The sequence below is a fragment of the Petromyzon marinus genome, chromosome 55, assembly GCF_048934315.1.
Source record: "Petromyzon marinus isolate PM22_M1 ecotype Great Lakes invasive population chromosome 55, UKy_Petmar_22M1.pri1.0, whole genome shotgun sequence".
Classification (NCBI taxonomy): Eukaryota; Metazoa; Chordata; class Hyperoartia; order Petromyzontiformes; family Petromyzontidae; genus Petromyzon; species Petromyzon marinus.
The window spans coordinates 8,790,774-8,813,210 of NC_133721.1; the positions used below are offsets into that span (position 1 = coordinate 8,790,774).

The window sequence follows — 22,437 nt, forward strand, 5'->3', positions numbered from 1 at the left end:
TTTCTAAGAGGGCATGCATTCAGCAGCATTGATTCAAATACAGTGTCTCATCAGTAGAGTGGATTGCTTGAATCATCGCCGGTGAATTCCTGGATGTTATAGGCAAGGGACGGCATTTCGTCAGCAGATTCCCGTGTTGAATCTCATCTGCCGATTCAAAGGCCCCAATACGCATCGAGTGGGCCGGTCTAAGGGGGAGGCTACGGTGCGGTGCAGAGGAATTGTGACCCCAGGTGAAAAGAAATTTAAAAAAAAACCTATAATGTTTTTTTTGTTCTCTTCTTCCACGCCAGCCAGATGTCTGAGAAGAGGTAGGGATACCCACACGTACCCCCCCCCCAGCCCCCCTACCACACACAACCCGTCGATGGACATAACCGCTGCATCGTGTACCCCATGTAACGCTGCTTGGGGGACAGAGGCGAGGACATTTAATGGCGCAAAGCGCCTCGCTGGGATTTTGTAAAACCAAGTCGCAAGTCCAGCGTGCAAACAGGTCATGCATTTTATTTTTTTAATAGAAACATTCACGAAATCTCAAATTACAATAGTATTGCTCGCAGAATGTCACGATTGCATCACGAGCGTGAGAATTGATTTAAATTGAGGAACCCATTCCCCCTGACGAACCTGGTAGCTCTGCACGCAGCATCTGACTTTTAATCTCGCTGCGTGGATTTAATTTTTCACCCTCGCTGCGCGGGCATGTGCCGACAATCGGCTCGTGCCACCGTTATCTAAAGGTTGTCGATGATTTACTCGCTGTGTTATGTGCTCTCGGTGGCAATTAAAATACGGTTTGGAAATGAGCACCGGCTCTCGTGGGGGGGGGGGGGGTCACACGGGCCGAAGTCTGCAGAAAAGGGCTCTTGGTGCTGAATCCTTCGGTAGGGGAACACGTGTTGCCCCCGCGGACTAAGAAGGGCATCCATGGGGCTGGGCGAAGGCAAACGAAAGCTTGCGGATTGAAACCCTGCCACGTGTTCATTATATCCCGATGCTTTGAGTGTTCACGCACACGTGCGGTGTGTGTGTGTGTGTGCCGACCGAAATGGCAAAACAATTTAAGGGCTCTGATTGTTTTTGTTTTTTTTGGAGAAACATCAACAAGATGACATTAGGAGGTGTTCCTACCCCACCCACCCCCCCCCCCCCCCCAAATGGATAGAAGAAATGAAAGCCGAAATGTGAATGGCATTGTCATTAAAACGTTCAGTGGGGCTGAACTCCGGGAAAATTATTTTACAAACGTGTTATTGGATTATGTTCTTACGTTGGCAGTGTTATACACACGTGATTAAAAACAACATAACTTCAATACATTTATCAATAGACTGATCTTAAAATAAAAATACATAATCCGCCAAATATATGATTTGTGTTATGATTAAGGGCCATTTCCCAAAATGTTGCCTATTATATATATACAATTTTAAGGCAGTGTTATTGACGATTGTGAGGTACATATTTTACAGGAAATTGTAGACCTTAAAAAAAGGTTGCGACGTGGAGATGAAGAGAAATATTTGCAAGACAAGAGTCTTGTGAAACAAGTTAATTAACGAATGTCTAACAAACCGCATTTGCCAACACATCAGGGTAGAATCTGCCTTATGTAGACAAGATAAAAAAAAAATGAAATTAAAAAGTGGATGAGGCTGGGTCGACCTAGGAGATACCCAAAACCAGCTCAGATAATCGTCACTGGTGTTGCCCATGAGCGGGAATCGAACTGCTACACTACCGCTCCCCATACCCATACCGACCACTCCCTCACCCACCTGAGTCCCCCCCCCCCCCCTTTCTTTCACATGACCAAGCACAGCACAGCTGGCACACAAACAGCTGCTGGCCACCGTGCGCCCCCTACCACCACGGGACGCACATTCATCGAACAGTCTCCACTCGGTAAGTGAACATTTTGCTCGTTGTGCAAAACAAATGGGTGTCAACTCAAATTGCTCGTGATGGCGAATTCTCGTATATATAATGCTTGTTCAGCGCGAAGTACACTTAACAATACGGCAATTAAGCAAGCACTCTTAAAAATAAATACAAACCCGACACAATAATCCACTCTGACATCCTGTCCACGCCTCGGTCTCATCTCAAATTGGGTCAGCCGTTTTGTCGGGTGAAAGCAATTCCAGGACCTAAAATCCTCCTCGTTGGCAAACTCATTAAACGACTCCGGTGTGAATGTGCACGTTCCAACACCGTGACATTGCTGTAAATACCGGCACCTGCGAATTAATGAGCCTGCAAGCGCGAACGGTTGCCTCCGCAAGGCCAATCGCGGCTGCGCCCGCTCCTTGTTCGCCGTCTCGCAAAACGGCCACCGGTGGAAGATTGAAAGACAGACGCCCAAGCGCAGGGGCCGCCCGACTACCATGCAGCTGCCATGTGTGTGCATGTGCGTATGTTGAAGTTCTTTCACGCCGTATGTGGCCAGCCGTGCAAATTGAAGGTGCGGCGGAAGGACAACAAACTGCATTGAAAAAAGCAGTTCGTTAGGAATTAGTTTTTAATCTATATTTAGAAGTGCATAGCTCCAGTGGCTTGATGATAAGGTGGTGGTTATGATGACGTGGTGATGATGATGTGGTGATGATGGGGTGGAGAATGTATGTATGTTCAACTTCTTTTGCACCGTACATAACCAACCATGCTAATCGGAGGTGCAGGGGAAGGGCGACAAACTAAACACAAAAATCCGTTCGAAAGAAATTAGTTTTCAATCTAAATGATTTAACAGGTCATAGGTTCAGTGGCGTCCTAAAATTGGGAGGAAGAGCGTTCCAGACGGCCGCAGAAGCGCATCTGAAAGTGCGCGCGATGCGGTAAACGTCTTTGTTTGATGGCTAGCAGCCAAAAGCCACTGCTGCGAGGATTACTGAGATTTGCGCGATGTGAGCCTGGGAGTGTGAACGCCATTGTCAGCGAGTATTGTCGCGCGCCCTCCTCTTCCCCCAAACCTCGGATTGGTACGGTTAGCTACGTACGACGCGTAAGAAGATCAACATACGTACCTACAGCAGCGCCCTTTTGTCCAAGGCGATCGGTAAAACAGAGCCCATGCAACGTGGCTTGCTCATAGCGACTGCCGTCAAGGGACGTCGCATCGCCACCTGTTTGAGGTGACCACTGATGAGCATCCGATGAGATGTTCATTTTATAACAACAGGTGGCTTGGTCCACCCACAGGGAGGAAGGAGGCTGATGTCAAACTACTCAGCCAGTGTGTCTAAATTCCTGGCTCAAAATAGTGTACAGGGACTCCTCTACTTACCAACTTTCGACTTACGAACTTTCAAAGATACGATCAAACCTATTCGTATGTGCAGTTGCCTATTCGGACCGATAGTCTCAAGTTCAACCGCCGAACAATAGATGGTAGTGGTGGCATCTAAATCTGCAGAATATGAAGAACCAGTGGCATCCACATGTACATGAGATTATACAACTTTTAAAGCCATTCCCTGTGTTTAGTGTACATGCTGTACAACATTTTTGTAATCAATAGGAGAAAAGTTGGACTTACGAACAAATCGAGTTACGAACAGGCCTCTGGAACCAAATTCGTTCGTAAGTAGAGGAGTCCCTGTATCTCCTATGTTAACGTTATTCATACCCTATCTCCATTCTGCCCTCATCACCCACTGTACATCTCTTCTCCCGCCATCGTGGGGGTAGTCACACGGACAATCACAGATGTTAGACAATCTTCTTCTTTCGTATGGCCCATGTAGATGCAGAGCAACAACTGTTCAAGCCAGATAACCGCGTCAGCAGCAGGGGAGTGTATCGCCGTGGTCTGCTTCGTATTTATGGATCAGGCAGCATTGCGTCATTACATGCTGTACCGTCTGCTCTGGATAACCAAAGTTGCGTACCACTGGATAGTTTTTAATTTTCCATCTGTGCATCAAGTATCCGCATCCACTGCCATGGGTTGTGACAAACCTTACTCATTGGCTCTTTCCTGGTGGTGGTTTAAGGGCCCATTTATATTTACGCGATCTAACTAAAAATCCTTTGTTATGAACTCTGCCTTAAAATGAAAAATATATGTAACATGTAAGCTTGATTTGGAGCTTTCGTGACTGCGGGAATCCATACTCTTTGGTTCTTTCGGTAAAGTCACGTAGGTATAAAATAAAATCACGACGTTTCGGGCGCAACACAAGCGTCCATCATCAGGTGGGAAAGCGTGGTTTGCTGCTGAGGCAGACTGTTTTAAAAACAGTTTAAAACAGTTAAAACAGTCTGCCTCGGCAGCAGACCACGCTTTCCCACCTGATGATGGACGCTTGTGTCGCGCCCGAAACGTCGTGATTTTATTTTATTTTATACCTACGTGACTTTGCCGAAAGAACCAAAGAGTATAACATGTAATTTCGATTTAAAGCTTTCATGACTGCAAGGATTTATCTTCTTTGGTTCTTTCGGTAAAGTCACGTAGAATGAGAATAAAATAATAAATTGATAAAATAAAATAACACAATAAAATTATCACGACGTTTCGGCCACAACACAAGCGGCCTTCATCAGGTGAAGGGACGAGACTGTCTGACAGTCTGACAGTCTCGTCCCTTCACCTGTTGAAGGCCGCTTGTGTTGTGGCCGAAACGGCGTGAGAATTCTCGTCCCTTCACCTGATGAAGGCCGCTTGTGTTGTGGCCGAAACGTCGTAAGAATTTTATTGTGTTATTTTATTTTACCAATTTATTATTTTATTCTCATTCTACGTGACTTTACCGAAAGAACCAAAGAAGAGTATAACATGTAATGTTTTATGCAACAGCACCTCTTCATAGCACACGCAAAAACGAGGTGCCCTATTTGTTAAGATGTTTTTTTTTTCCCAGTGGATGCCCCCAACTGCCCAACCGCCCTTCGAACCCCCCACGCCTCCTCCATCTCTTCCACTGAGGAATTGTGGGTAAACTCATAGGGGTTCGCAGCCCGAGCCTTATAAATTCCGGTTTGAATTTCTGACAGCGGAATTCGATCTGCAGGAGCTGCTGGGGCCGTGTTAGAGAGGATTCCGCTCTCAGTGCTTAATGTTGATAGCAGATGTTACATTCAGAAGCTGTCCGTGTGTGGGGTTCTTCTGGGGAGAATTAATGAGCGGTACCTTTGTTTTTTCTCTCCCCAGGCGGTTGGGATGTTGAGGCGCGCGACGCACACGTTTTTTTGGTCTGCGACCTTTCATTGCCGTTCAAACATGTTATCTTTTAAAAGTGGTTGCTTTTTTTTTAAGCAATGTTTTCTCTCAAAAAAATGCGGCGCTTCTTACTCACGTCTGATGTAAACTGAAATTGAGGTTCATTTTTTTTTAATACAATCAGAACATTTTTAGTTGATGTAGTTTTTTTTTTCCATAAAACTGCTTGCTTTTTTAACGTAAAGAATTGTTTACATTCGTAACATTTTAACTTTTTTTTTCATTTGGAATGCTGCATTGGGGGTAATTGGTTAGCACGCTCGACTTGGATTCCAGATGTCGTCGGTTTCATCTCCTCCCCTCGCCGCAGCAGTTGTGTAGAAATCGGTAGGGCCTTGGTTAGTTGACGGGCACGAGCAAGGCATTTCAGTGCGACACCTTTGACTTTTACCTTGTTACAGTTCCATTGCCTTGCAGTAAATCTGCATGAATGGGGTAAATTAATGATGCGAGGAGTGAGTGAAGTATAAGGCGTCTCATCCATGGACCGATTAACTACCTGCAACTCCTAATATCCGCGACAAATCAATTGGCAAACAATTCTACGATCCGCAAATCGATTTTGTTTTTATTTTCCTCCTCCTCTCTACGTTCTTTTTTTAACACTGAAAGAAAAGTGACCAAGAAGCGATGGTAATCCTAACCCCTTATCCATGTTAATGCACAGATATCGGGGGTTATATTCACAGACGGGCATGGATTTAGGATCCGCCAACAGCACTGCCACGTCGGCGTGGATAAGAGGGCTTAATGCGTGAGATTTCTCGCGATGTTGTTGCTCGGCTCTCCGTTGTCTCCTCGGGCTGTACCCGCGCGGCGCTCGTTCACGATGTCCGAGCGCTCTGCTCCGCGTTCTCTGCAGCAGCACGATGGCACCAGTCGACGATGAAGATCGCGGCATGCGCAGCGAAACGTCGGACGTCGTGCCGAACCCGGAAAAAAAAACAGGCCTGAGCGTGGATACAAGTCGGGCTTCGTTTGTATACCAGGCCACCAGCGCGGATGTGATTAAAGAATTTGGTAGACCAATTCGTCAACACGGGTGGAAGAAGCATTGAGTGAAGTTCACGGTATGTATGTAGAGTATATTACACTTTTATTGCACCGTAACGTAAACAGCCATGATAATTTGAAGTGCGGCAGAAGGACAACAAACTAAGCACAAAAAGCAGTTCTAAAGGAATGAGTTTTCAATCTTGATTTTAAAATTTCATAGCTCCAGCGGCTATCGGAAGGAAGACCGTTCCAGACGGCCCCAGAATCGCATCTGAAAGCGCACGATGCGGTGACCATCCTCGTTCGATGGTTCGCCAAACGGTCGTGTTTGCTGCTGGCCGCATGACATTTTGGGCCTTTGTTCCTGTGCTCAGCGGCTGTGGTTAGAAGAAGAAGAATATTCACTCTCACGACCGAGGATAAATTCACAAGCCGACGAACCCACACGCCCCTGAAGCCACACGCTCCCCTTCGACTCGCTCACTTGGCGCGCGCTCTTTAACCTGCAGCTCCCTACCACTTAGTATCATGAGAATATAGCTTGAGTTTATTTTCACGTGCGGGAAAGAAACCTGCACTTGACCTGATTGACGAGGCTCGCGAAAGCCGCGCCTTGCGGGCTGTTTCACGGCAACATTTCGGACAATCGTATCAATATTGATAACGTATTTGTTATTCTTATTTTGTATCGTGAGTCATCGTGGACAATCGCCTGCAACCAGTCGTTGTTTTTGCCTGCGCCATTGCTCACACAGCTTGCAGCCACTCGTGCATGATGCATGAGCGTTGCGGGTTAGCCTTGCCAATTTTGGTGAGCGCGTGCATGTGTTTAGTGCCATCCTGACGCCAATTTGAAAAGGGTCCCTGTGCGACATTTTGCCACCCAATAGCCGCGTGTTTTTTTTTCCTTCGTCACTTTGTCTTCTGTCTCTCTGTGTCCGGGGATCTGTGTTTCTGAATTTGCTCTGTCTGCGTCTCTGTCTCCTGCATTGGCGTCCAGTTGCCGAACGAATACATTATAGGGTCGCGCTCATTACACACAAAGTGCTCGCCACAAATGAACCACAATAGCCTTGCTGATCTCGTCAACAAGCATACACCATCACGCGAAATCCGGTTATCGTCACAGCAGCGTTTTGCTAACCATCGAACAAAGACGGTCACCGTATCGCGCACGCTTTCAGATGCGCTTCTGCGGCCGTCTGGAACGCTCTTCCTTCTGACATTACTGGAAGCTATGCACTTTTAAATCTAGATTGAAAACTCATTTCTTTCGCACTACTTTTTTCGGGTTTCATTTGTTGTCCTTCCCCCTGCACCTCCGATGGACAAGATTGGCTACGTACGATGCCAAATAAGTTCAACGTACATACATACTGTGTGTGTGTCTCTCCCTCTCTGGCTGCTCACTGAGGCAAATGTGTCAAACGGAACTTCTTTGCTCATTGCGCGTGAGAAGCAGTGTAGCAAACTTGGCCCCTGATCTACTATTTGTGCCATCTTCAGTAAGCGTGCCGGCTGCTCATTGCAAGGCGAGTAACTACTCCTAAACTATTTTCTTAATTTTACCAGTTAAGGCCCACTGAGCTATGTGTAGCTCGACGAGGTGGCTTATCACGCGCAAATTTCTAGCAGCCAAATACTCTCAAGGCATGCTGTTTCTAAATGTGGAGGGGGAAAGGCAGAGGACCCGGAGAAAAATACACGCAACCACGGGGAGAATATGCAAATTCCAAATATGCAGGGTCAGGATCAAACCCACGAACTCATTCAATCGGGACCACATCTCTTACGCATTGATACAGTTCGCAGAAACGGACAGTTGACGTGTGTGTGTGCGTGGGGAACTTATTCAAAGGTGTCACTTGAAAGTATTGTCTCTTGCCAATGCCACGCTGCGGAAACTCTCTTAACGTCCAGCCTCGGCGTGCAGATCATGGGTTTGGATAGGACGGATTTACATTAGCTGTTCATAGCAGCAGACAACATCGTAGTGTTGGTTCATGATGAATTTTAGAATCCGTGTTATGACAGGGTGCACATGAAAGAGATAGAGGCGTATGGTCAGCAGCAATAAAGACGAAGATACCCCGTATAGCCTTAACAGACTGTTAGGGCAAGTGCTGTCAGCGAGTAGCACCTATGAAGGCCGGCACGGTGCTCGAAGGGGTACGGTGGCCAGCACCACGCCCGACCGCCTTTGTCTCCCCAGTGGCGATGTTTTTACACACCACACCACAGGCACTCATTCGAGGCTGAGTCGACCTTGGGGAGGCCGACGATCGGTTCAGATAATCGTCGCTGGTGTTGGCCGTGCGCGAAAATCCAACTGGTGTCACCAGGTTCGTGGTGCCGCGCACTCATCACGACACATGGACGAGGGATGAGGCTTATGAGCAGTCGTGCACACACTTGGGACACGCAGACAAACATCACGAGGTTGGCAATGCGCGAGGTCGACATTGTACGGTACACAATGTGTCGCCTTCGTCGTGGGCATCTGCGAAGGCACCTGAACTGAAATGTGGCAGCATCGCGAATCAGAATCAGAACCTTTTTTTTGGGGGGGGGGGGTTTTGGAGGAATCCGAGGAGCCATGAAGCTCTTTTTCGTGAGATGTCCAGTAGGGACGGGTCAGAAAGTGCAAAATTTAGGAAACTTGAGCAGATCACAAAGGATCGCCCGACGAAGTGGCTTATAGCGTCTTGAGCGTGTCGAATTGATAATTTGTTAATGCGTGCTGCCGCTTTGGCAACGGTGCACATGCTCAATTAACGACAACAAACACCTCGCGTCGATCAATAACAACAGCGCATGTGTGTGCGTGTGGGGCTTTAAAAGGAAAATACATAAAAGGCGACATTTTGGGAAGTGGGCCCTCTTCATAGCAGATAAATGACCGTGTCAGCGATATATCCGGAAACGCATCAGATTATGATGAATCAAAACACAAATAATGTTAATCCTTTTTGATTTAAAGCTTTCGTGACTGCAGTAATTCATATTCTTAGTTTTTTCGGTAAAGTCACGTTGTTTCTCTTCAACGTGACTTTACCGAAAAAACTAAGAATATTAATCCTTTTTGTCAATCCACTGCTGGATGTTTTCATCATACTTCGCCACTCCGGTTCAATGTGGGTTGCTGAAGGGAGATGGGGCACAATCGCAGTTCAGGTATGACTGATGTTAGCCGTGGTCGGGATTCTGACTCAAGCAGACCGAATTCAGAGTGCAGCACAATAACCACTGCACCACTCCTTCCTCCATCAGATTACATTACCACTTTAAATTCCAGTTCGGTAGACTTACGTCTCGGGAGGATGCCGAGTCCTCGCGGTTGGGTTTTGAACGCGCGTAATCTTCCATTTCTAGGCCACATCTTGCAAGTGTGGAATTCTCTCACTTGATTGTTTTTAAACATACTCATTACGATGGAAATCCTTTTTTTTATCTTTCGTTGATATGGCGGGCAGAGACAATACTCTTCGACGGATTCTATTATCTGCTCCTATCCATGAAAATCACTCCTAGTATCCATGTTGATATCAGGGTGCTGCTGTGGTGCCATGGATAGCATCCAGGACTTGCAATGCAAAGGGCGCCCGTTCGATCTCCGGGCTCGGCGGTAAAAACGATGTGGCAAATTTCTGAAAACCTGCCCCTGTGGCTCTGTCCACCCGGAACTATACATATGTACGCCGCAGCTAGTCGATCGGCCGGTCCTGTGCGGTGAGGCAAAGTGTGGGCACTGCCACATATTCCAACACGTCTGGGTAGAGTCGAAGTGGTGGCCCAGAATATCTCTTGCAACGGCTCCCTGGAGCTTCCTCTAGTGTAGGAGCTTTCACCAGCAGTGTGTATGAGAAAGGTATTGCAGGGGCTGCAACCTTGATCTTTTTCTAGACTTTTAAATCTTCACCTCTGCAGAGATTTGATGAATTGTCAATGTTCAGGGTTGCGATTTGATTTGAGAGTTTTTTTTTTCTCATTTTACAATCACATTTTTATTGTTTTTTTTCCTGTCTCATCGGTGCAGTGTGTTTATTTCCCCGTGATGTTAATTTAATTTAAATTTGTAATTTATATATTCTTCTTACTCCTGGATTATTTCCCACTCATGCGGAGTCTGTTTTCCCGCTCCTCATCATCTTTGTTGATACTGGAGGAATCCGATGAGCTATAAAGCTCTTTTCACAGAATGTCCATGGCCATCATTTCCACGTCCACTCTACGGTCCTTCACATCCTGAATCACTGCCTCCAACCACCTCTTTCGAGGCCTGCCTGTCAGTCCCTCTGACCATCTCATCCAGGGCCTCCGCACATCATAACACCTGTATGCATAGTAGTCACCCATCAAAGCACTATCCGGGTGACTTGTTCACAGTTCATTGCCTAAAATAACCTATGAGTATTCATATAATATATATTTATTTTTTCTTTGACGCGTATGCTACTTGCATTGCTTGTGATAATCAGTGGAGTATTTGTTGATCAAATTCTCATTCTAATTTGCACCTTGAGACAAACATCCTGAACCAATATTGTGATGCTATCCCTGCTTATGTCAAGAATTGTGACTCTTAGCCTGCACTGAGTGTATTATTATTATTTTTATAATCATCATAAGCTTTTATCGCAGTTTGTTTTTCATTATACTTTATTGCGAGTGTAGTTGTCATCATTATTATCATCGGATTTTACTGTCTTTTGATTGTATCTATACTTGCAAGTGTAATTTTTTCTACGTATATAGCGTTTTGAGATATTTATATATGCAACGGTGCTTTCTAAAATACATATGAACATTCACTGTAAACCAATGATAAGCATTTGCACCAAGAATCAACGACGACAAACTTCTCCCAATCTCAGACGAAAGTTTGATTCCCAGGATGGCCTGATCTTGACCCTGGAGAAGGTTGACAAAAATGCATTTGGAAATCCTCGATGGGACAAAAAATGCAGAGGGCATTTTTTGCAGAGGGCATTTTTGTCCCATCGAGGATTTCCAAATGCATTCGACGGCCAATTTCGCCACCGCTAGGGGCCGCTTGGGGTGCCGATCGACAAAGCCCTCGTACAAAATTGACAGGCACCCACCGAAAAGCCCCTCCCCGTTGTTCAATGGACGCATATTGCTCACGCAACTACAAGGCCCCCATAATCGGTTCTGGGGATCGGCACAGCTGCGAGCGTGTAAGCAAGCGGCGCATATCAAGAAACTAGCCCCCCCCCCAAGGGGGGTCCTTGGCTCACAGATTAGTTCAGCAAGGCTGGACCGCCGCACAAGGATGCGGGTACCGATTGTATGGCTTGCGATAAGTGATGCACCCGCGTAGAGCGCCTTTCAAGTGCGCCCCAGAGAATTAAAGGCTGCTCATACGCTCATTGAGAGATGCTGTCAGCGGTGACGTGAACAAGTAAACACGGGGACTGCACTTTGCACGGCCTTTTCCCCGAGGTATACTCATCAGACTGCCTCTGTGAATGCAGTACGTTACAGTAGGCTGAATGGTGATGTGACATTTAACAACAACAAAACATATGATGGTGTCTGTAGAATGCAAACTATGCGCTTCCTAACTGGCTCAGGAAAATCATGACGATCTTGATTGGGTCGTGTTAAAGAATGATTCAGCCCACGCAACGAACTGCTGTCGTGAAAGAGTAGGGACTTGGATTGGGTTCAATTCATAATGAATCGCCTTATAGAAATGGTCTTGCAGCTTGTCCCAAGGCTTAGAAGCAACAGCAATAACAACACTGCATTGAGAAGGATATTTGTGAAAAAGAGATTTATAGCTCATTGGATTCCTCCAGTATTAATAAATATTCTGATTCTGATCCCTTCTGAACAAGCTGATGAAGCACTCACTTCTTGAGGCGCTTGGGTAAGAGTGCTTTCCGTTACCAAAGGGTTCAGCTGTCCACAGGCACTTTAGAAACAATGGTCACCCGCGAAAAAAATTACAATGTGTCACGAACTGGAAAAAGTGCCCAATGAAAAATGGGGAAAAGTTGTGCATGGAATTACATTGAGACAGAAAGAGGAACACCTGAATATATATTTTAAAAAACATACGCAGGTGAAGGACACAACGCAAACGGTTAAGTAATACAAGTGGGACATTTACAGGATAATCAAAGTATTGATGGCCGATGATCACGAAGAGCATACTGAACTTTACGAGGTAATGCCGACTCAGCTATGTAGCTCTCTTTCAGAAGTGACCTGGCCACAAATGTTGAATCAACGAAGTGGCTTATCATCAGCACGTGGCAATTGAAAGCAGCCACGTACTCTAAATGCACGTTGATTCTAAATGTGGAGGAAAAAAATCGGAGGACCCTGAGAGAAATCCACGCTGCTACAGGGAGAACATGCAAACTCCAAATATACGTGCGTCAGAGTCGGGATCGAACCCACGGCATTCTGTACACCAGGCGAGGTAGTTAACATCTCGCTACAGTGGCATTCCAAGAAGAGTAACAGTGGAGGCCAAGTAATGAAAGATGGCCGTGAGGACGTCTGCCAAGGAGATAGAGCGATGAATCCAGCTCATTAGCAGGTGCCCTGGCTGGATTATTTAATCTTGGAACCGTGACAGAATGAAATAGCTCTGAGGTCTTCATACAGCAGTGGATTGATCATGGCTGATAATGACGATGACATCGATTTTCGGAGGCTAAAAGCACATCGATGACTGTTCCTGGAAGCCACTTACATCCAGCTCTTATCTTTTAGATACATACCTAGGCTATGTATGTATATAGGAACTGATTTTACCCCTTCATCTCCGTATTTGACGTTCTCGTGAACGCGTTCCAATCCGTAGCTGCTGTTCCATCACGAAATGATGACCATCGTCCATCATCGCTGCCAGCAATGTTTCCTGTCAAACCCCACTTACTTTTCTTCACCAGTGCGAATAACATATTGAACCGGTGTATGTTCTCAAATCCAAGTAAGTGTTCCTCTTTCTGGCTCTGTATGTATGCATGTATGTGCAACTTCTTTTGCACCGTGCATAGCAAACCGTGCAAATCGGAGGTGTGGAGATATATCAATGTAATTCCAAGCATGCACCGATGCTTTATTAAAATAAAATGTTGAGTTTTTTGCATACTTTCTATCTGCAGATATTCTATTTTCGTTGTTAATGTCCGTGTTTTTGATCCATGTGTGGTTCTGACCCGTATACAGTAAGGGGAAAAAGTATTTGATCCCCTGCTGATTTTGTACGTTTGCCCACTGACAAAGAAATGATCAGTCTATAATTATAATGGTAGGTTTATTTGAACAGTGAGAGACAGAATAACAACAACAAAATCCAGAAAAACGGATGTCAAAAATGTAATAAATTGATTGGCATTTTAATGAGGGAAATAAGTATTTGACCCCCTCTCAATCAGAAAGATTTCTGGCTCCCAGGTGTCTTTTATACAGGTTACGAGCTGAGATTAAGAGCACACTCTTAAAGGGAGTGCTCCTAATCGCAGCGTGTTACCTGTATAAAAGACACCTGTCCACAGAAGCAATCAATCAATCAACTTCCAAACTCTCCACCATGGCCAAGACCAAAGAGCTCTCCAAGGATGTCAGTGACAAGATTGTAGACCTACACAAGGCTGGAATGGGATACAAGACCATTGCCAAGCAGCTTGGTGAGAAGGTGACAACAGTTGGTGCGATTATTCGCAAATGGAAGAAACACAAAAGAACTGTCAATCTCCCTCGGCCTGGGGCTCCATGCAAGATCTTACCTCGTGGAGTTGCAATGATCATGAGAACGGTGAGGAATCAGCCCAGAACTACACGGGAGGATCTTGTCATGATCTCAAGGCAGCTGGGACCATAGTCACCAAGAAAACAATTGGTAACACACTACGCCGTGAAGGACTGAAATCCTGCAGCGCCCGCAAGGTCCCCCTGCTCAAGAAAGCACATATACATGCCCATGTTAAGTTTGCCAATGAACATCTGAATGATTCAGAGGACAACTGGGTGAAAGTGTTGTGGTCAGATGAGACCAAAATGGAGCTCTTTGGCATCAACTCAACTCGCCGTGTTTGGAGGAGGAGGAATGCTGCCTATGACCCCAAGAACACCATCCCCACCGTCAAACATGGAGGTGGAAACATTATGCTTTGGGGGTGTTTTTCTGCTAAGGGGACAGGACAACTTCACCGCATCAAAGGGACGATGGACGGGGCCATGTACCGTAAAATCTTGGGTGAGAACCTCCTTCCCTCAGCTAGGGCATTGAAAATGGGTCGTGGATGGGTATTCCAGCATGGCAATGACCCAAAACACACGGCCAAGGCAACAAAGGAGTGGCTCAAGAAGAAGCACATTAAGGTCCTGGAGTGGCCTAGCCAGTCTCCAGACCTTAATCCCATAGAAAATATGTGGAGGGAGCTGAAAGTTAGAGTTGCCAAACGTCAGCCTCGAAACATTAATGACTTGGAGAAGATCTGCAAAGAGGAGTGGGACAAAATCCCTCCTGCGATGTGTGCAAACCTGGTGGCCAACTACAAGAAACGTCTGACCTCTGTGATTGCCAACAAGGGTTTTGCCACCAAGTACTAAGTCATGTTTTGTAGAGGGGTCAAATACTTATTTCCCTTATTGAAATGCAAATCAATTTATAACATTTTTGACATGCGTTTTTCTGGATTTTGTTGTTGTTATTCTGTCTCTCACTGTTCAAATAAACCTACCATTAAAATTATAGACTGTTCATTTCTTCGTCAGTGGGCAAACGTACAAAATCAGCAGGGGATCAAATACTTTTTTCCCTCACTGTAGGCCCCGCGGTTGCGAGATGTTAACTACCTCGCCTGGTATTCAGGTAGTTGTGGGTTCGATCCCGACCCTGGCGCCTGTATATTCGGAGTTTGTATGTTCTCCCCGTGGTCACGTGGATTTTTCTCCGGGTCCCCCGGTTTTTTCTTCCACATTTAAAAACATGCGTTTAGAGTATTTGGCTGCTTTACATTTTCACGATGCAAGCCACTAAGTTGAGCTATCATTTGTGGCCAGGTCGCTTCTAAAAAATAGCTTCATAGCTCAGTGGTCATTACCTGGTAAAATAAATAAATAAAATGTTTAGTAAAATTGTGATAGGTGATACGCATTCCTAAAAACAACAATGCTGCATTAAGGGGGAAAAAAACGCATGTTGGAAAGGCTGTACAGAATCCACGCGTGCGCACGATTCATCTTCCTTGTTTTCTCCCCTACCCCCTTTTCCTTGCACGCATCGCACCAACGGCGCGGTCAGTCACAGATGAGTTGTCTTACTGACGGCACGTAAATAATACATCACACAAGACACCTCGCACATCAATTCCCCCCCGCCCCGTCCCGCCCACCCTCTGCTTTCCTTCGTTCTATTATTAACTTATTCAAAAATATGCCATTTTTTTTCCAGGGTGAATTTACTTCGGTTGTCGAAGGAGTTTGATGATGATTATTTGTACTATGGATATTCGTTACAATTGCCAACAAAAAAACAATACGAGCAGAATGCTTAGTGTCTGAACGCTCTCATCTCTCGCTCATCAATGGCATCTGCGAAAAAGCAATTTAAAGTTGAATGACACATTTCATGCGACTCATTTCTTATGGCCATTATTTCTCAAGTACGTTTTGCTCTTCCCTCAATGTCTAATCCGAAACGCGATTAAAAAAAACACGCATTTTTATATTTCTCCCCCCAGATGTATTCCGACCGCGCTCTTGCTGTCGTGCCACGAGACGAAAAATAAAATAAATCCATCCAGATTTGTCGCAGAGCGATGGCGACCCGTTCCGCCGTCTTACAAAACGGGGGCCCCACAGAAACTGGGGCTACCTCAGAGGTCACCTTCAAATGACCTATCGGTTCAACAAAGTGGACAGTGAAAGCGACATTTAATTATCAGTAGCTGGACATTTTTGCCCAAACAAAATAAGTGGAGAACCATCCTTGAACGCGGTTGATTTTATTCCGCATTCATTGGTGACTGGGCTGCCACCATCAATTCACTAGACTTGAGAAGCCCTTTTTATGATAGGCAGCTGCCTGGATTCAAACCCAAGTTCTCAGTGGTGGCAGGTCAGAGCTCTGACCTCTGGGCCACCCGGCCACTTTCCAAAGTGGTTTTGTCTTTTTTTGCCATCGTCCAACCAAATCCCTTTGTGGGTGAGATTTTGTGGATGGCAATTAGGCTCAGTTTCTCACTTCAAATGATCGTATTCGGAATATGCTTAGCAATGATCGTCGTCACCTACCGTGAAAACAAAGAGTGGTGAGAATCAGCGACGCTGGCCTAAGCAAACAATTGGAACAACAATAATACATATTTGTGGACACGTGAATGGGCCAATGTGATCCTCTTCTGGGTCATGATGACATTCACTACCGTGGTATAATAATTTATTAAATTAGCTGCCAAATTATCCGAGACATCTGCAGTTGAGAAGTATTTTGCTTCGGAAAACGTTGCTCGTAGAATGTGTGTGTGTGTGTGAGAGAATGAGTGTGTGGTCCACGCGCGTGTCGTGGTTAGCTCACTTCACTACGAACCCGGCGACCTGAGTTCGATTCCCAGCTACAGCTGATATTATTACTGGGCAGAGTTTCACGGTTGTGCAGTACAGAGCACTGGATGTGTGTTCAACTACAACTCAAAAACACATCAGAGGGCGAACACGAATGGTAATAATGTGAACCGTTACTGGGCCTCCCCTAGGTCGGCTCAGCCATATATGAGTACCTGGTGCAATTCGTAAACATTTGCACTTTAGAGTCAACATTGCCAGGTGTGGTTCTGGCCACACCATGTGTTTTGGGCAGAGTACATACCTTGAATGGAGCTCGCTAACAGCACTTGCCCCAATGTTCTACACAGCTATCGAGGTATCTTTGCCTGTATTCATTTGTTAACATGTTTATGTGGATTAATAATTCTGTCGTAGTTTTACCAACATGTTGTGCACTAATGATTAATTTCCTCTTGACTTTTCCAGAAGGGTCCTTCTTGCGATGTTTGGCCCATTCCTCCTTGAGTAGAGTATTATTATTTTTCTCTCCTTGCCAACACTTTGATATTTGTTATGGTATAATGATCAGTACACCGGAATTAATATCCAGAGGTCACCGGTTCCATCTCATGGTGCAGCGGGTAATTATTTTTGTTGTTGTTATTATACTTCTTTACCCAGGACATATTATTTTTCAGCAGGGTCCAGACAGTCGGGTGGCGATGCTACAATGCATAATCCCAGTTCAGTCATTTGCATGGTAATGTTTGAAATTGTGATGGGTTTGGCCATAACTGTTACGTTGTGTGTGTTTTTATTTTATATTGTGGGACGACGCCAGGAAGACCGGAAGAAACACGTGCAGAGCAGTTCGGAGAACTTACACACTTCATACAGAAAGACGCCACCATTCGGTAATCAAACTCATTGTACCCCTTCCTGCTGTGAGCCACAGGTGTTACAACTACACCACCCGACTTGCCGCCCCCCCCCTCCCCCCGCGCACTTCTCCCACACCTCCGATTAGCACGGTTGGCTACGTACGGTATGAAAGAAGTTCAACATATGTACAGTGCATACAATGAGCGTGTGTTTAAACTCTCCCTTCGTCTCTGTCCACCCAGCAGAATAAGTGAGTCGACCATCGGTAAGTAGGTATCTGGCGGGGGGGGGGGTAAAGCGTGGATACTTACAACGTTTTCAGGATGCCTGGCGGGCGTGCGAAAGTGGGAGACAAGGCAATTGTATAGGGGGCTGTGAAGAGCTCCGCATGTATGTATGTTGAACTTCTTTCGCACCATACGTCGCCGACCGCGACAATCAGAGATGCGGCTGGACAACAAAACCAAACACAAAAGGCGATTTCAAAGAAATGAGTTTCCAATGTTGATTTAAAATAACGGCAGTGACTTGTCTGCCAGCAGAGGCATTAGTTATAGTTAATTTATATTTAGAAGCAGACACGAAAGGCACAAACGGTGAAACGAATAAACAGCAAGGCATCGCTGTGTTACGCGTGCTCCTGTGAAGCCCTCCGGTGCGTTTTCGGGTTGCGCCATGCCGTCGTTCGGCGCGGTGTCCGACGTTTCGCTGCGCTTTCTCTGCCGTGTGAAGTTGCCGAGGGGCTCCCGGCGCGTGCAGCGCAGAGGTCGGAATAGTTGCGGCGAGCTGTGGATCCACCGTTGCGATCTCCTCTTAAAATCCAATCGCACATCACTGGACGCGAGAAGAAATCTCCATCGGGGCCCTGCTCAACCAATCACATCCTAATTGGCAGATCTGTTGCTAAGCTCAGCTAAATCATTGTCCCCATTGTCAAGCCCAAGAAACCTAAAAAGGCGTCCATCGAATTGCCGTTTAAATATCCCGAGAAACAAGAATCGTTAAAGGTGACGCAGCCTTTGCCATCGCAGCGTCATCGTTTCGGAGCAGCAACCTTGCTTTCATCCCTGAGAATTGTCAATCTTCCTTCAAAAAAGTAGAGTGAAGCAGAAGATCAGCGCTAGATACAGTCGCATTTGCAAACGCGATTTGGATCTTTGCTCATAATCCGTGTGTCGATAGTTCAATGTTAATATGCCACTGTATCGAGCGACTGACGCGTGGCGTCATCATGGCGTGTTGTGGGACTGTGCTGTTGTTGCTGCCTCCTTGATAAAGAGGACTTATAGAATGAATGTACGCATCACTTATTTATTTGTGTTTTAGTGACTTGCTTACCATTTTCTCAACTTTACACTCCAGTCGTTGTTTTTTCTACTTGTTTGTTGTTGTTGTAACTCACTGACCCGCCCCATACCGGGCACCCGCGGGGAATAAAAATCTTCATAGCTCCATCGGATTCCTCCTCGAGTCTAAATAAAGATTCTGATTCTGGATCCTGCACAGAGCTCAGGAACACAGCTGTGTGCAGGTTCCATCATCGTTCAGTCGCAAGCCACACACACACATCGGCAGCGGGCAACCCTTCTAAAAAAAAGGCACCACCGCCACGACCATCAACCACCACCACCACCACCAGCGCGCACCCTGTTAAGAAGCCCCGCTCGGTGCTTCATGCTTGACAGCGCAGCGAAGGGAGATCTGCGGAGCAACCACGCGTCGTAACGAGACCCCCTATTCGGGGCAAAGCTCGGCCGGAAGTGCGTGCTCCTGGGACGTTGTAATCCCTCCCCGAGACGCCGCGCCGTTGTTGTTGGTCCGGGACATCAAAGGCTACCTCCCCCACCACCCCTAGAAGGGGGGAGCTCGTGCCGGCGTGCGTGCGTGCGAGAAGATTAAATATCAGCGGCGGCGACGACGAAACAGCGCGCGCGCGCGCGCGCGCGGGGAGTTTTGGGAGTTCACTTCGGCGGAGGCGGTTGCCACCCGAAGGTACCTTCTGTTTTTGGGTGGTCAATTCGTTTGAATTTGTCGAGGCTCGCCTTTTTTTTGTTTTTTTAATGAGAATGTAAGAACTTGCTGGACCGCACAGAATCGGACGTCTGTTACAAAAAAAAGAAGAGAGCTTCATAGCTCATCGGATTCCTCCAAGCCTAAGCATACTCGTTCTGAAGTCACTATATACATGCGGATAATGTACCAACTCGTCATTTTTGTCCTTCTATGAAAAAGAAGCAAAACATTTTACACATTGCACCAGCCACGCATCCTTCTGAGAGTGCGTAATTTCAGCAGCAACGCGAGCGACCTCTCAACCGGTTTTGACATTCGGCGCCTCATCAGCAGCGGCAGGCTTGCTTCAGTCAATACTGGTGAACTGCCTCATATTTGTATGGATGTATGTTGAACTTCTTTCGCACCGTACGTAGCTAACTGAGCCAATCGGAGGTGTGAGGGAAGGACAACAAACAAAACACAAAAAGCAGTTCGAAATAAATGAGTTTTCAATCGAGATTTAAAAGAGCATAGCTCCAGTGGCTTCCTAACATCAGAAGGAAGAGCGTTCCAGACGGCCGCAGAAGCGCGTCTGAATGCGAGCCAAAAGCCGCTGCTGCGAGTATGATCAGAGTTCACGTGATGGTGTTATGCTCCTTAACGAGGCCAGCAAGGTATTGCGGTTCAGCGGAAGAGAACGCAAGGACCCTCGCTGTCAGATATAGGTCCGAGTTCAATGCAAAAATCTCCGATTGGCTACGTACGTTGTGATCAATGTTCAACATCCATACATATAAAACTATATCGTAAACGACACAAACTAAAATTAAATAATTGTAATCTTTATGTAAAGGCATGTTCCGTCCATGGGGGTGGGGTGGGTGGGGGGGGGGGTTGCGGGGCCTGGGGCAAAACCCCACCGTGTGGGCGCCCCCCGACGCCTTAAGACTCAATTGGAAGTTTTACATGTGACACCGTGACGTCCGAAGCGCAAGGCCCCCCAAAGCGCGGGGCCCGGAGCAGTCGCCCCGATTCGCCGTCTACCGTAGGGACGGCTCTGTGCACTTTCTCTGTTTTTCAATGCCGCTTGCAAAAAAAAACAAAATATGCGTGACACCGGTCCTCTATCGCTTGGTTGAGTAAAACGTTTGACAAGTGGACGCACGGTTGCGTGCAAAAGAGAAGCAGTTTCGTCGGGGTAAACGTTGGGCTGCGTTTAGCCAAATTATTTCACTTCGCCGCTTAATTAATCGAGGGATGCAGCGGCGTTCATTGTCCAAATCAATTGACCCTCTCGCTGCGTTCATTAACACAAGAGCACACAACGGTGCACGAGACAGACAGGCGGAGAGGCACTACATGGTAAACAAAACAGATGCGTTAGTTATCGGCCTCTGCCGAGCCTGAGAAGGGACCGCCCAATGAAATGTTGACTCTCGTTTCAACATTTCGAAAAAGATGTCCAGCACATTTTGAATAACAATAGCGGTAGAGATGATTACAATAGTTTATATAGGCTGATAAAACCACAGCCCTTTGTTATTCCGAGGTTAAATTTACCACAAAATGTGAAGATTAAAAATCTCAGCCCTGAAATTGCTCACTCCCGGCTTTGCTGGGCCTCCATTTGAAGAAGTTCTAGGGGGCCCCGCTCTACCATGGTGCTTGGCCTACTCTTCCACGTTGGCCAGACGTTTGGGAATAGGTGCCAGAACTCACATTTTACCCCACCACACGCGGCCTCATTGTGGTGAACCACATTAATTCTGCTCTTTGGATATAGGTGGAGGGATTTAAGAACTGCCGTGTCTGGAGATTGATCCGCTGACCTCAGGAAATGCACGTCCAGTGTTGCTCGTCCTTAGGGGCCGTCCATAAATGACGTCACGCGATTTTGGACGATTTTTGACCCCCCCCCCCTCGTCACACGGCGTCACAAAAAATCACATCCCCTCTCATATATGACGTCACAAATCTCTGCCCCCCCCCCAAAAAAACACACATATTTCCATTTTGAAAATTAAACATGCTTCAAATCGCTTTAAACTATTGTCATTGTAGTGCGTATTTAACGTGGCGCTGCACTTTGATGTTGTACGAGAAAACATTTATTAAAAAGTCTATTTAATTAAGTATAACCTGTTGTCTATATTTATTTAAAGTTGTGCATTTTTATGTGACGTCACATTTCTCACCCCCCCCCCCCTCGTCACACATCGTCACAAATGTCTAACCCCCCCCCCCCCAGCTGCGTGACGTCATTTATGGACGGCCCCTTACACCAACTGTGGTGTAACAAAAATAATCGGCAATTAATGTTTTACAATGGTGGCAGGGATTTTACAGCATTAGAAATTACTTCTGAAAAAAACTGTTGATCCAGGAGGGCAGTGATGGGTGCTTTTGTTTGTTGGTTTATTACATTTTTTTCAACGACATTTGGCTTTCTGGAGTAGTCGATGTGAATGTATTCCAATCAATGGTGCTGTCAGTGATGCATCACGACATCTAGGAACCAGGAAAGTCTCATAGAGTTGTGCAACCATTTGTTAGGTAACATCTCGCTGAAGTAGATAGCACAGAGCCACCTCTGAGATCCCTTCAATTGACCTCTGGTTTGTACAGTCGGGGCAGCCACCTTCCCCACTCACTCTGCTACAGAGAGTGATATATATATAACATATATATCACTGTCAAATCGCTATCCGTGGTGCTAACGTTAAAAAACACCACTTTTTTCAAAATTTCTTGTTGTGGTTTTCACACCTGATGATGATTGCTTGTTTTGCAGTCGAAACGTCTTCAGA

The 22,437-nt window shown here is 46.2% G+C and overlaps 1 long non-coding RNA gene across 1 annotated transcript; it reads left to right on the forward strand.

The window, feature by feature from the left end:
* Window positions 1–1,803: 1,803 nt before the first annotated feature.
* LOC116954590 (uncharacterized) lies at window positions 1,804–19,087 on the forward strand. The gene is made up of 3 exons (XR_004404729.2): window positions 1,804–1,908; window positions 6,090–6,297; window positions 17,595–19,087. It is a non-coding gene; the product is annotated as an uncharacterized LOC116954590 (long non-coding RNA).
* Window positions 19,088–22,437: the final 3,350 nt, after the last annotated feature.